The sequence below is a fragment of the Saccostrea echinata genome, unplaced genomic scaffold, assembly GCF_033153115.1.
Source record: "Saccostrea echinata isolate AGI-Se365-2 ecotype Australia unplaced genomic scaffold, CSIRO_AGI_Sech_v1 ptg000001l, whole genome shotgun sequence".
NCBI classification, from domain to species: domain Eukaryota; kingdom Metazoa; phylum Mollusca; class Bivalvia; order Ostreida; family Ostreidae; genus Saccostrea; species Saccostrea echinata.
This window is the reverse complement of record NW_026889750.1, coordinates 12,193,732-12,207,271: the sequence shown is the minus strand read 5'-3', so window position 1 is coordinate 12,207,271 and position 13,540 is coordinate 12,193,732. Positions and strand designations below refer to the sequence as shown.

General features: G+C 36.0%; 1 long non-coding RNA gene and 1 pseudogene across 1 annotated transcript; both read left to right on the top strand.

The window, feature by feature from the left end:
- The first annotated feature begins 4,644 nt into the window (after positions 1-4,644).
- On the top strand, positions 4,645-4,959 carry LOC133189216 (uncharacterized). Its single transcript, XR_009721428.1, has 3 exons — positions 4,645-4,699; positions 4,763-4,829; positions 4,893-4,959. It is a non-coding gene; the product is annotated as an uncharacterized LOC133189216 (long non-coding RNA).
- Positions 4,960-5,743: 784 nt separating this feature from the next.
- On the top strand, positions 5,744-6,622 carry LOC133189108 (uncharacterized; annotated as a pseudogene).
- Positions 6,623-13,540: the final 6,918 nt, after the last annotated feature.

The window sequence follows — 13,540 nt, the reverse complement described above, 5'->3', positions numbered from 1 at the left end:
ATATGATTAAGGTGACCTTTAAATAAACAAATATTTTCAAAGTAAGTTTTTAAAAATAGTTATAATTAAAAATAAACATTTGTGCCTTCTTACTTTTCATTGTTAGGTTGCATTCAAGTTTAAAATGAACGAGATATTTTGTATGATAAGAGTAAAACAACAATATAGCACTTATAAAGGGGGAATTCGAAGAGTCGAGTCATAATTTATATTTTATTCAAACATTCTTTTACACTTTGAGATCGCTATGTCTCCTTAAGATAATGCGTCTGTGTAAAACATTTATACTGGCCAATCATGTGTTTTAAAACTGGGGTCATTTTAGATATTTAAAGTTGTGTAATTAACTATACGTTACAACCATGTAAGCAATGTAAAGATTTAATAAAATCTAAATTAGCAGAGATATGAAACGTAGAAACCATTAATTTGACAAATATATAAGACCGTGGTCAGCAATAAATTTAAACTGTAATTAAATGTGATTATAGCAACACGAACTATAGACATAAAGTTATGTTATTAATGAACATAAAGCGATTAATTTGGGCTTGACACAAACTGCTGTCTGACTGCTCGTCAATTAGTTATGGTTCAATCCGAATTCCTCAATGCAAAATAAACTTGACATTTTGGTTAATTTACTTCATATAAACTTCACTGATTTATTCTTCTGATCTTAAAGATGAAGACTTAAGGTAATGACACCTTGAATACCTTGTACTCAGAACAATCGTTAACATTTTGCTAGCTGAAGGCATATTAGAACGATTGAAATTTATATCAAAATAAAATTAAATCTTGAGCCAATTTAAAAAAAAAATTACAGAACACAATTTTCCTAAATTGTTGTCTAGCTTCTATCAGAAACGCATTAATAATCTAGAAATAATGAAAGTTAATAAGGCACTCTGCAGAGAATGCACTATGATTTTACAAGTATATGCAAAATTCAAATTCATGATGGTCGGTATTTAGGGAACTTTAAATAATTTAATAATTTTACTGTTTTCGTTCGATCAGATTCAACTTTGATTGGTGTCTGAATAAATATAATTTCCAGGCGGCAATCATCATACATTTAATTACATTAAACTGGTGCTAATTGGAACGAGTACTGTTACAGATGCCCCCCCCCCCCCCACACACACACACACATACACGAACAATTGTGGATTTAAAAAAAAGTACCAGAGGACAAAAAAGAACAAGATGCGTGCTTATCGCCAAGACAACTCTTAACTGAAAAGATATGCAACAATACCTTATTAGAAACATACCTGAATGTCAACCTTTTTTATGTGTACAAGTAACACACGCTTTCAAAAATGGACCGTGAATATTACAAGTTTTATCCATAAAATCAGTAGAAACAAAGCTTTTTAACAATCTGGGAAAAAAAAATTAATGACAACAAGAGGCCCATGGGTCACATCGCTCATCTGAGCACATTGGCTAGGCAAAAGCACAAATCAAGATTACCGGGAGGGGGGGGTTGAATTTTAAACTACCTGATGATGCTTCCATGTCAAAATAACAAATGGCTTTGTTGTACTTGAGAAGATTTTAAAAAAAAAATTCCCATATATTCCTTTGTAAAAATTTGATCCCCCATTGTGGCTCATCCCTATCCCAGGGGTGATCATTTAAACAAACTTGAATATACACTACCTGAGGATGCTTCCATATCAATAGGACTAAACATAGCTTTTCTGTTCTTGAGAAGAAATATTTTTCTATATGTTCTTATGTAAAACTTTCAATCCTTCATTGTGGCCCCGCCCTACCCTCGGGGGTCATCATTTGTACAAATTTGAATCTACACTACCTGAGGATGCTTCCATATCAATATGACTGAACATAGCTTTTCTGTTCTTGAGAAGAAATATTTTTTCTATATGTTCTTATGTAAAACTTTCGATCCCTCTATTGGGCCCCACCCTACCCCCGGGGGTCATCATTTGAACAAACTTGAATCTACACTACCTGAGGTTGCTTCCATATCAATATGTCTAAACATAGCTTTTCTGTTCTTGAGAAGAAATATTTTTTCTATATATTCTTATGTAAAAGTTTCGATCCCCTTATTGGGCCCCACCCTACCCCCGGGGGTCATCATTTGAACAAAATTGAATTTACACTACCTGAAGATACTTCCATATCAATATGACTAAACATAGCTTTTCTGTTCTTGAGAAGAAATATTTTTTCTAAATGTTCTTCTGTAAAACTTTCGATCCCCCTATTGGGCCCTACCCTACCCCCGGGGGTCATCATTTGAACAAAATAGAATTTACACTACCTGAGGATGCTTCCATATCAAAATGACTAATCATGGCTTTGCAGTTCTTCATCAGAAGAAATCTTCCTATATATTTCTATTGCAGACTTTGATCATCCATTGTGGCCCCACCCTATCCCAGGGGGTCAACATTTGAACAAACTTGAATCTACACTACCTGAGGATACTTCCACATAAGTTTGATCAATCAGGGCTTTGCTGTTCATGAGAAGAAGATTTTTAAAGATTTTTCCTGTATATTTCTATGTAAAACTTTGATCCACCATTGTGGCCCCGCCCTACCCCCAGGGGGTCATGATTTGAATAAATTTGAATCTACCCTACCTAAGGATGCTTCCATATAAATATGACCAATTAGGGCTTTGCTGTTATTGAAAAGAAGATTTTTAAAGATTTACCCCTATATATTTCTATGTAAAACTTTGATCCTCCATTGTGGCCCTGCCCTATCCCCGAGGGTCATGATTTGAATAAACTTGAATCTACACTACCTGAGGATGCTTCCATATAAATATGACTCATCACGGCTTTGCCGTTCTTGAGAAGAAGATTTTTGAATGTTTTTCCCATATATTTCTATGTAAAACTTTGATCCTCCACTGTGGCCCTGCCCTACCCCCGGGGGTCATGATTTGGACAAACTTCAATCTACACTACCTGAGGATGTTTCATATAAATATGACCAATTAGGGCTTTGCCGTTCTTGAGAAGAAGATTTTTGAAGATTTTTCCTATATATTTCTATGTAAAACTTTGATCCTCCATTGTGGCCCCGCCCTACCCCCGGGGGTGATGATTTGAACAAACTTGAATCTACACTACCTGAGGATGCTTCCACATGAGTTTCATCTTTCCTGGCTTTGTGGTTCTTGAGATGAAGATTTTTAAAAGATGCTATTAATTTTTCACTAATTCTTTATTATCTCCCCTTAAAAGAGGGCGTGGCCCTTGATTTGAATAAACTTGAATCCCCTTCACCCAAGGATACTTTGTGGCAAGTTTGGTTGAAATTGGCCCAGTGGTTCTTGAGAAGAGGTCGAAAATGTAAAAAGTTTACAGACAGACGGACAGACAGACGGACCACAGACAAAATGTGATCAGAAAAGCTCACTTGAGCCTTCGGCTCAGGTGAGCTAAAAATGTTATTGTTGAAAAAAGAGGGAAACAACGAAAAAAGTCGACTACAGTTTGGATTCGAGATATAATGTTACCGGAGTAGGTGAGTCCTTACTCCTAACGTAACATGTATTACTTAGTGTATTCCCTGTAACTACAACTGTATGAAATACCATAAAAAATATTGTGCAAATATCGCAAAATTCGCACGAAAAAAATACCAAACATCATTTTAATGATAAAATCTTATATTCAAGCTGAAAAATGTGAGAAAATAATTTAGATAGACACGCTAACCCTATTGTAATATTATTGGAAATAATGTGTTTTATGCATTCATATGTATTTTTCCATTTATGTGTTTAGAATTTAGCTATTGAAGAATATGTATGTATATCTCAGGTTTCGGAGTTATCCCATGTTATGTAACGCATTGTCTCAGGTTTCGGGTATATTGCGGTGTTTAGACAATTATTAACGTACAAAGCTATCACGTGATCACTATCACTGTTAGATGCTGCAAGTGTTGTGCACGCCTTAATTTGTAAGGAAAACATAGCGATTATTGATCTTGATCAACGACTTATAATTACTTTATTAGCGGTACTTGAAGACTTATATGCACGGTGATATTACATGTAAGTGTTGATATTTGTTTTTTACAAATCGGTGGTAACGATCTATCTTTCGACACCCTCGCAAAGATTGTAAGGAATATCATTTCTTTTACTAACTTTCTGATTCACGGTGCGGGTGTACAACACGTAATTGTTGGTCAACTTCTCCGACGTGACCCTCGAAAATCGCCACCAGGATATAGCGATGGTGTTATTGAGATAAATCATCTTTTGAACACTGCGTCTGCATCATTACCAAATGTGACATTTTGGAAACACCGGGGTTTTTGGACTAACCTTCATTACCTGGGGCCTGATGGAGTTCATCTATCTACAAAATCATGCAGTACCGATCCAGTACCCATGGTCAAATACCTTAATAGTATCAAATATGCAGTGGTGAACACTTGCAGGAGGCTAAGGCCAGTATAAATGAATTTGAAGTAGTATATAAAAACATGTAGGCCTATATAGATATATGTATAGGATGTGAGTGAAATAGAGTAAGATAAGAGAGAGATACTTAGAGTTAATAATAAATTAAAAATAATAAATTTAAAAAAAAAATGCATTAAATTTTGTATTATATGAGAACTTGCAGTACATTATTCTAAGTTTTCCATGTTACTGTCTCAAAGTTATTGGTTCGCAATGTGAACTAACAGTGCATGTTGTCTAAGTTTTTCATGCCACTGTTTCTAAGTTATTGGTTCTCAATGTGAACTAGCAGTACATGATGTCTAAGTTTTCCATGTTACTGTCTCAAAGTTATTGGTTCGCAATGTGAACTAACAGTGCATGATGTCTAAGTTTTTCATGTCACTGTTTCTAAGTTATTGGTTCTCAATGTGAACTAGCAGTACATGATGTCTAAGTTTTCCATGTTACTGTCTCAAAGTTATTGGTTCTCAGTGTGAACTAACAGTGCATGATGTCTAAGTTTTTCATGTCACTGTTTTTAAGTTATTGGTTCGCAGTGTGAACTATCAGTACATGATGTCTAAGTCATGTCATTGTCTCAAGGCTATTACCTATCTATGTGAACTACTATCCTCAAAGTAAATCATATGTTATTATTTACAAGTAAGTAAAGTAAAATTATTAGTATGTGAGTCTCAAAGTCGCCTAAGTCAACTATCAATACATGATTACGAGCAATGCATGGCTTTGTCTTTTATTAAAATTTTTAATTAATCAGTATAGAGTAACAGATTTATTTGATCACTGTTACTTATGTCTAAGAATATTTAAAGTCTTTAATGTTTTTCAAGCCATGGTTGATAAAATCATATTTATCAAGTATTCAATTATGAAAGGTCATTATCTGAAATTTGGTGATGCCTTTCTATAGAACATCAGAAAGTATCAGAAGTTGTATTATAGATACACACAATTCTAGAATTTGCTCGTTCAGTTTCAACCATGCCAAAGAAACGGCCAGCCACAGACGATACCCCGAGAAGAGGAAAGAGAGTAAGAAATCAGAGTGAAGTGTCAAAATCTGTGGAACATCCATCGGTTCAGATCGATTATGAAAAACTGGCAGCCGAAATCTTAAAGCAACAAGATAGTGACAAATCTCCCATCACCAATGCTGTACAAGCGGCTCCTCAAGACATGCAAGTGGCAGATAAAACTCTTTCCACCGAATCCAGTGTGCAGGATGCTGGACCTTCTTCAGATGCTACAAGCAATATAATGGTTACTTAATCAAATATTGAGTTCAGGTGAGCCAGCAACACCAAAAATAGCACACAGCATCTCCCTCACTGATGGGATCCCTCTCGGTGCAACAGTAGCACAGCGCATAAAACAAAAAAATCTGGGAAGATCAGTATTTAGATTTGCGCGTGATGCTGTAGCAACGAGAGGATCCAGTATCTTTAAATATTGCTGCTGGATCAGTTACAATACAGCAAAATGCAACAAAGCCAAAAACACCCCTGTCCATTAATCAGTGGACAGATGCGTTTTTGATTTTCACAGCAATCTATCTGGAAAAATCTCCAAGCCAAGCCCCGCACTTGTTAAAATATTGTTTTTTCATAAGGGAAATGCATAAAATGTTAGGAGAAAAGGCTTGGAGAATATATGACGAAAATTTTAGACAGTTAAAAGAAACAGTTAATATCCCCTGGCAAAAACCCATTGAAGAACTTAGGGTGAAAGCTGCTACGGGTACCTATGTTAATAATACAGCCCAACAGCCCTTTCGGAAAATGGCAAGCAAAACGCAAGTCCGTTTCTGCTATGCCTTTAACAATGGGGAACGATGCTCAAATGACCAATGCCCCTACTCTCATACATGCCAAACATGCTATGGAAACCATGCAAGAACAAGTTGTCGAGGGGGTAGAAGAAATCAATCATCAAATATCAAATCCAAAGCTACAGCAACCACTGGGGGGTCTTCTGCTTCCAACACCAGTCAACCCAAACAAATTAAGTGAATTTCTAGTTCATTATGATAGGTCTCTTTCAGATTTTTTAGAGCAGGGTTTTAAACAAGGTTTTCGACTAGGTTGTGTTGCAGACCCCAACATATCCGAGATGTCAAAAAATCATAAATCAACAAGGGAACACCCAAATATTATCAATGAATACATTGATATAGGTCTAAAAAAAAAAAGGTTAGAATTGCTGGACCATTCCTTACACTCCCGTTAGATCACTTTATTGTATCACCCCTAGGTTTAGTGCCGAAAGGTAATTCAGGTAACTTCAGAATAATCCATGACTTGTCTTTCCCAAAAGATCAATCCGTGAATGCCAACATTCCAAAAGAGCTCTCTGCTGTGCACTATGATTCAATTGATAATGTTGTCTTTTTGGTTCAAAAATTTGGTCAAAATAGTTTAATGGCAAAATCTGACATCGAAGATGCCTTTAGAATAGTTCCAATTCACCCTCTAGATCATCATCTATTAGGTTTCCAGTGGGAAAATTCATTTTATTATATGTGTTTACCAATGGGTGCAAGTAGCAGTTGTCAAATTTTTGAAACATTGAGTTGTGCGCTACAGTGGATAATGGAAAATGTCTTTAAAGCAGCAGGAGTCTCTCATATCCTGAATGATTTTTTCTTTGTTGGCCCACCCAACTTATCAAAGTGTAGGGATGATCTAGTCAGTTTCTTATTCTTGTGCAAGCAAATTGGAATTCCCATTAAGATGCAAAAAACGCAGACTCCTACAACAAAAATCATTATTTATGAGATAGAAGTAGATACTGTGACAATGGAATGCAGACTTCCATATGAAAAAGTTGTCAAATTAGAGAAATACTAGATCAATTAAAAAAGTGCAAAAAGGTCTCATTAAAAGGATTACAGTCAGCCATAGGTCTTCTAAACTTCGCGTGTGGGGTAGTAGTACCTGGAAGAGCCTTTTTAAGACGTTTAATCAATCTCACATGTGGTTTTGATGAGTTAAGTTAGATAAAGAAGCTAGAGCTGACTTAGCTACCTGGTCATATTTCATTGATCACTTTAATGGAAAGTCCGTTTTCCTAAATAAAGAATGGATGTCTTCTGAACATCTAAATCTGCAAACTGATGCCTCAGTGTCACACGGTTTTGCAGCAGTGTTGGGTTCGAAATGGTTTGCGGAAAGGTGGCCTGATGCCCCAATACAGTATCAATTATGCATCAAAGAACTTTTTCCAATTGTGATTGCATTAGAATTATGGGGGCATGAACTTAAAAACAAAAAACTATTGTTCCTATCTGACAATATGGCAGTAGTAGATATCATAAATAAACAGTCATCTAGAGAACATAATCTCATGAAACTGTTACGTCGGCTTGTACTAGTGTCAATGCAGTGCAATATTCATTTTAGAGCTAAACATGTTTCAGGAAAATCTAATGTACTTGCTGACAGACTCTCTCGTTTAAAATTTCAGGAGGCTTTCAGGGAAGCCCCATTCTTAGACAAACAACCAACCCATGTTCCATGCCAGCTTTTGCACATTTAACTCCAATGGCTCGCAATCTAAAACAGGCTTCTCTCAACCCTGCGACATAAAAAGCATACCTACATACATGGAACATGTTGCAGCATTGGTCACCAACAACACTTGATCTCCCATTAAAGATATCCACTATTTGTAATTTTTTGGCTCACCTTTATGAGAACAAATATTCACCTAGCACATTGGCATCACATGTTTCGGCCATTTCATTCTTTCATAAAATTTGGAATTTGCCAGATCCATTTCAGAATTTTCTTGTTCAGAAATTGTTAAAAGGATGTCAAAAATCAGGTCAGGTAACAGACTCAAGACTACCAATAACAGGGGAAATCATCATAAAACTTGTGAATGCTATTCGTCATACATGTTCTACTTGGAATCATCGAATTCTTTTGAGAGCATTGTTTCTTACAGCATTTTTTTTGGATTTTTTTAGATTAGGAGAATTAATTGTAAGGACACCTCAATCTATGAATCAAGTGTTGCAAAGGTCAGACATTTATCTTGAAATTGTAACAAGGAAAACAGGGGAAATCATCATAAAACTTGTGGATGCTATTCGTCATACATGTTCTACTTGGAATCATCGAATTCTTTTGAGAGCATTGTTTCTTACAGCATTTTTTGGATTTTTTTAGATTAGGAGAATTAATTGTAAGGACACCTCAATCTATGAATCAACTGTTGCAAAGGTCAGACATTTATTTTGAAACAGTAAAGGGGAAATTGAATAGTGTAAGTTTAATTTTGCGTCACACTAAAACTATGCAATCTGATCAGTCCGTTACCATTTGCCTAGATGCCCAGTCTGAAAAAGAACTTTGCCCAGTGTTTGCTCTTTTTGATTACTTGTGCCAATTTAAACATTCAAAAGGGCCCCTTTTTCAATTTATTGATGGCACTCCAGTTTCACATTCATTTGTTTCAAAACATTTAAAAGCAAGTATTACATTCATCGGTTTGAATCCAAAATTGTACAAAGGTCATAGTTTTCGTATTGGGGCAGCAACTCATGCAGCTAGGTTGGGTTTCTCTGAAAATGCAATTCAACGTATGGGTAGATGGAAATCTGATGCAGTCAAGAGATATATAAGGACAGGATCTTTTACTCTTTCTCTCCAGTAGTCTGTCCTTTCCTAGCATTTGTTGGATAAGGTATGGTCTGCCATCCTCTCTCCATTATAACGGTATAACTTAAACATCCTCTTGCATAGGTTGTCCTGCGGTCAATCTTAGATGGGTCAGATTATGTCTGCCATCTTAATGAAGGTTGTCCCTAGATGAGCTATAAATGAGTCAGATTATGTCTGCCATCTTCATGTAGGCTGTCCCTAGATTAGCTATAAATGGGTCAGATTATGTCTGCCATCTTCATGTACATGTAGATTGTCCCTAGATCAGATTTAGTGGGTCAGATTATGTCTGCCACCCCCCACCCCCACCCCCAATACATTATCACTGAGTCAATTTTAGAGGGGTCAGGTTATCATATACATGTATCTTTTGTTGAATGCAATAAAGTATTAGGGAGTAAACGATATTTTTTTTAGTATGAAATAAAGGACTCAGACATATGGAATGTGTACTTTGAAGTATTTGGATAGGTGAAATACTGTCTGCTTTGTAATTAGGTTTAGGAAATCCATTGTAGTTAACCTTTACTGATATGTTTGTTTTGTTACAGTTATGTATATATTTTGAACCCTTGTACTGGAAATATTGTATCATTTATGCAATTTAATGTGGTAAGATGAAGGATGTTGCTGGCCACCATTTAGTATTCAAGTATACAGAACTATCTGTCATCTTTCATTATAACATATTGTATTAAGGGAACTCCTATGTTGTACATGTATGCGAGTTGTTTCCCTTGTGTGGCGGAAAATCCAATGTAGTTGGATTTTTGGTGGCCTATTGTTTGTTGCCACCTCAATTTATTTATATCTATATCTATATTTCTTCACTTAGAGCAGTTATGTTAGTTTAAGAGTTGTTGTAAAATGTGCTTTATAAATAAAAATTAATTTCATTACAACGTGTATTGGTAACAATCCTCTAATAAAACTAATGTCCAAATAACTGTATCTCACTTCCATTCTCAATGACCGTGTAGTGTAGGGCAGCGCCGCGAGAATTCCATCGGCATCGGAAGCAGGTTTTTACTTGCCTAGATAGCCGAGCGGTCTAGTGCGCTGTTCCTGTACTGCTAGGAGACAGATTTCGTAGGTCGAGAGTTCAACCCCGGGCTGGGGCGGAAGTGGGTATCCTTATAAAAGTGAATTTCTTTGTGCTTTCTATATTAATATTTCTTCACTTAGGGCAGTTATGTTAGTTTAAGAGTTGTTGTAAAATGTGCTTTATAAATAAAAAATAATTTCGTTACAACGTGTATTGGTAACAATCCTCTAATAAAACTAATGTCCAAATAACTGTATCTCACTTCCATTCTCAATGACCGTGTAGTGTAGGGCAGCGCCGCGAGAATTCCATCGGCATCGGAAGCAAGTTTTTACTTGCCTAGATAGCCGGGCGGTCTAGCGCGCTGTTCCTGTACTGCTAGGAGACAGATTCCGTAGGTCAAGAGTTCAACCCCGGGCTAGGACGGAAGTGGGTATCCTTATAAAAGTGAATTTCTTTGTGCTTTCTATATATATATATATATATATAGAACGAGTAAATCACAAAAGTTCCTTGCAAATTTTTAAGATTTTTAAAACAGACTTAATCATATTCATATATGTCTGCAACAATTAATGTATGTGCTTAGCCAAGTTTGATCTAAATTGATATTTTTGTCAGTATCTTTTATTTTTTACTACCTTGGTAACGTTCACACACCATTTTTCAAAGATATCATTCACAAAATGCACTTCATAAGACACATTATACTGATCTTTTTTTTTTCTAAGTTAAATTGTTAATTTTAGCAAGTTCAAATATAAAAAAATATTTCCATATAAGTTTGGTTTGGTTGGTCAAACGTAAAAGTAATTTATGGTTAAACCGACCTAAAACTATATCTGCAAAGATTAAATATGATAATAACAAGAGGCCCAAGGGCCTTAACGGTCACCTGAGTACAACAATTTAGAGGATCCATAAACTGATAAATGAAGCTTTAATTGTTGCCCAATAGCAAGAAAATTAGTATAATTAAGATCAACCAAATAATTGGTCTAGTATCTTTCTATATCTGTCCCCATTTATCACTATTACCATGCAGACTTTTAACAAAATGCCTATATTATTACCCCTCACTTTGGCCTCACGTGGCCTTTGAAGAACATTTAAGAAGATAAATTATTTTTGTTCATTTTTATTTATCTATTATTTCCAAGTCTACCTGATTATTAAAACTATGAAAGTACCTGTTATGTTATACAATAAATGTTCTTGCATAATTCTATTAACCTTTCAAATACATTATCTACAGTGATTAATTATCAAAAGTGAATGGCAAAGGGGAATAACTTCACTCAATAGAATACAAATTAATAGAGTCCTGGCAAGGACCAGAACACTTGACTAAATGGTCCAGATGTTGAAAATTTACAAATTTGGAAGAGGTACCCTCATCATCATAACTATGCAATTAGTTGAAGATTTTCAAAGAATTCACACATTTTCACTATATTATCAAATAGAGCCCCCCCCCCCCTTTCAGAGAAACAACAGAACCCCTGGGACCACAAGTTTTAAAAAAAATTGTAAAAGCATCCTTGCTCATCATAACTATACACTTGTTTCTTTGCTTTATAACCAGGAGTAGAAAAAAATATTTTGAAAGAAATTATGAATTTTCACTATATAATCAATAGAGCCCCCCCCTTCACCAGAACCCCTGACCCAGGGGCCATGAAATTCATAATTTTGGAAGAGGCAGCCATGCTCATCATAACTATGTACTTAGTTACTTTATTTCATACCCAGGAGCAGAGGGGAAGATTTTCAAAGCTTTAATGCATTTTCACTATATCATCAATAGAGCCCCACCCTAACACCAGAACCTCTGACCCAGGGGCCATGAAATTCACAATTTTGGAAGAGGCACTCTTGCGTATCATAACTACTGTACACAGGGAAACTTTCGCCCCCGTTTTATTTTCGCCCGTTTCGCCCTAAACATTTTGGGTGAATTAAAAACGGGGCGAATTCAAGGAATACAGTATGATTTCTTAAACAAAACTATGACTGGGCGAATTTAAAACGGGGCAAAATTATTTGCAATTGTGAAAGAGTGAAAATAACACGGGGCGAAAATAACCCTGTATACAGTATGTACTTACTTAGTTTATTTAATACCCAGGAGCAGAGAAGAAGATTTTCAAAGAATTAATGCATTTTCACTATATAATCAATAGAGCCCCGCCCTAACACCAGAACCCTGACCCAGGGGCCATGAAATTCACAATTTTGGAAGAGGCAGTCTCTCTCGCTCTACATAACTATGTACTTAGTTAGTTTATTTAATACCCAGGAGCAGAGAAGAAGATTTTCAAATAAATAATGCACTTTCACTATATGATCTATATAGCCCCACCCTAGCACCAGAACCCCTGACCCTGGGGCCATGAATTTCACAATTTTGGTAGAGGGCTCAATGCTTATTACAATTATGCCAGCAGTTTGATTGCTTGATGTCCAGGAGTAAAGAAGAAGATTTTTAAAGATTGCATTAATTTTGGTGGTTTTAGCCCCACCCCTCAGGCCCCAGGGGGGCAGGGACCATGAAATTCACAATTTTTGTTCCCCTTCACCCATAGATGCTATATGCCAAAATTGGTTGAAATTGGTTGAGAGGTTTCAGAGAAGAAGCTGAAAATGTTTAAATGTTAACGCACGACGGACGACGCACAACGACGGACAAAAACGGATAGCAATAGGTCACCTGACTGACTCAGGTGACCTAAAAATCCAGAACGTAAGAGTTTTTCACCATATCTTAATGAAAACCTGTTTAATAAACAAAAAGCAATTCAAACTCTCTCGAAGTCGACGTCCCCTCCTTATAAAATGAACAAACGATGCACAACACCACTAAAGTCTCCATGTGTCAAAAGACTAAAGAAGTGTGTAACTCCTAAAGTATATCCTTCTGTTGCAAAGTGTCAGTGGACGTCAATTGAAAAAGTCAATATAAATGATTTTGACCAAGCATCTTCTAATTTAACAAAGCCTCTCAAATTTCCAAAGGAAGAGTCGAGGAGTAATAGTAGTAGAGAAAAACATGCGGGGTCTTCCAAAAGAAGGTGCTTTTCTCGAACGATTTGAAAATGAGCATGAAGATACAAATACTGACGAATCTGACATTCTGCCCATTGATTGGTTTCCTGACCATAAGGATATGGTTGCTACGCATGCTACGATTTCGAATGCGTTAAAACAACTCAAAGAGCACGGTCTAGAAAAAAGATTTATCACTTTTTTCAAATTGTTACAATCTGGATCATTTCCGATCAACAACATTACTTTTAGATTGTGGTTAGAAGTTGTTGAATGGTACGGCAATGAAAATACCACAAACATGCGGTTT